Source organism: Porites lutea, chromosome 3 (genome assembly GCF_958299795.1).
Source record: "Porites lutea chromosome 3, jaPorLute2.1, whole genome shotgun sequence".
NCBI lineage: Eukaryota > Metazoa > Cnidaria > Anthozoa > Scleractinia > Poritidae > Porites > Porites lutea.
In genome coordinates this window covers 2,695,390-2,697,720 of record NC_133203.1, presented here as the reverse complement: position 1 = coordinate 2,697,720, position 2,331 = coordinate 2,695,390, and positions in this window count along the sequence as shown.

The window sequence follows — 2,331 nt, the reverse complement described above, 5'->3', positions numbered from 1 at the left end:
ATTTGGTAACTTGTTCCCACCACTATGACACTCTGGCTAAAACTCGTAATAGAATGACGACGACTACCGCATTTTCCCGGAAAAATGACGCTGCCTCACGCGCGAGCACTACTTACGATTGAGAAAATCTCGTACTCGTAGTCGTTTTCGTCTTAGAATCTAAAGGTTTCTTTTAAGTAAAGGCAACGTTCACACCAAACCGGTTACCTGAATAGCAATCCGGTAAATTATCAGGGGCGGATCCAGGGGGAGGGTTGAGGGGGTTGCAACCCCCCCCCCCTTCCTTTGGGAAGTTTCCGAGCTTGTCTGGTTACAGCTGGATGATGAAGAAGAAGGCATAATGGGAGAAGGACATTTCATTTCCCAAATCCCTTGGAAATGAGGTACGTAGATGGAAAGCACTCTAGCTGTCAACAGATGAGAAGCTTCCAAACAACCTTTTACTAGCAATCGGTGATTTCGATGAAGATGATTTCTCCAACATCCATCGCCTTCTGGTCAGTGTCTGAAGACACCTGCTGAAAAGCGATTCTCTGATCTCGCAGTGATCGCCATGCAATCGTCGAGGTAGACGAGATATGAATAGTACCTCAAATTCCTCTGAAATCCAAAATAAAACTGAAATCTACATATTCAGACGTAACCCGAACTCTAACCGTTCCCCCACCCGCCACCTCTTCCATTCCTTTGGCCCTGGGACGTTTGCCTTGAACTCTCATACTTACAACCCCCTTTTTGGAAAAATCCTGGATCCGCCCCTAATTATGAACAGCAACGGCACGGAACTGCAACAAGTCGTTCACTGACACCGAACACCGTAACGGAGCGGTTGGCCGACAGGGCTTGGTGCACTAAATCCCAGCCCTCACTCCTGAATATTAACTTCCGTCTCAGCGGATTCCAGTCCTCGCTCCTACTTGTTCACTTCCGCTACGGCCTGAATATCCGTTCACATTATACCAAAGTGTGGCACAGAACCTCTCGGATATGTGACGCTCCACTTTCGAGATCAGCGCGGCGCAGCTTCGTTCCGGTACAGAAATCGCGCCAAAATCACCGTGCCGGTGCAAGAACTATCCAGTATGTAGTGAACGTAGACTAAGCTACCATAAAAAACGGCGAGTACGCCACTAAAATTGGACTGTGCAATTTTAAAATGTCATATTTCTCATTTTTTTTTTTCTTCAATTTGAATTTTTCAGGATGTGAATAAAGTCGTAGTCGTGCAGGACTGGACGTCAAAGAAATGTAATAAAAAGCGTGATACACGTGCAGAGTTGTTAATCGTTGATGACGTCATTATTTTTATTACAACTACCTTCAGTTTGTTGTTTTCTTGTGCAAATTAACTATAAACCACAGCGGAAACGGATTGACAAATTTAATAAACGGAAGAAGGCAAAACGAAATGAATTCTGACAATTGTAGTCAAATGTCATCGTTAAATTGGCCCATTGTTTTCTGAGGTGGTCTTTGCCGTTGTAGTCATGTATGCATTTTTGCTGGGTTAAGGTGATTCCCTAGTAAAAGAACCTAACATAGATTGTAGATGAAACTTGGTACACTGATTTAACAGGTCAAGAAGATGATAAAAAGGTAATAAAAAGTGGGGGTCACCGTGCTCGTTTTGACGTCACAATGCTGACAAATACAGCTATTTTGGACCCTTTGACAAAAACCGCGCTCAGCCCAAAACTAGACAAAAAGGAAAGATTTTTTCAATGATGCATGTGGTATCGCACAGAATTTGACTTTAATGTATTGTTTATCCACTTACGTACCAGAAAAATGCCTTTTAATGCCCTTGTTTTTACTTTACGCTCCAAAGTAGAATTAAATTAGACACGCGCTATTCAACACGTGATAGCTTAATCCGTACAATTTAGTAAAATTGCTAAAAAACTGAACATAGATTTGTGCCAATTTTTTTCTCACCTAAAGGAAGCACTGTCCTTATTAAAATCATGAAATAAAAAATGGGGGTCACCGTACTCGTTTTTGCGGTAGAGCTGCAGAAAGTGCGCACCAAATGCATTTTCCTTGATTTTTGAGAGAGGACTGGGGCGAGTCTCAAAATAGAATGTATGCGAAAGGAGGAAAAAAGTATTAAAAAATCCGTTTTTACAGAATTTACATCGAGATATCAAATTTAGGACACAATGTGATAAAGAAAACGTTTAAATGAAAATCAAAGTGAATAAGCACAAATTAAACATCCACTATCGAGGTTCTCCGTGAGGAAGTCGAACACAGCAACATGCGTACAACTTACGTTATGCACATTCCCAACACATTGAGTCTCAGGTCATTGTGGTTACCAAGTAGGGGACG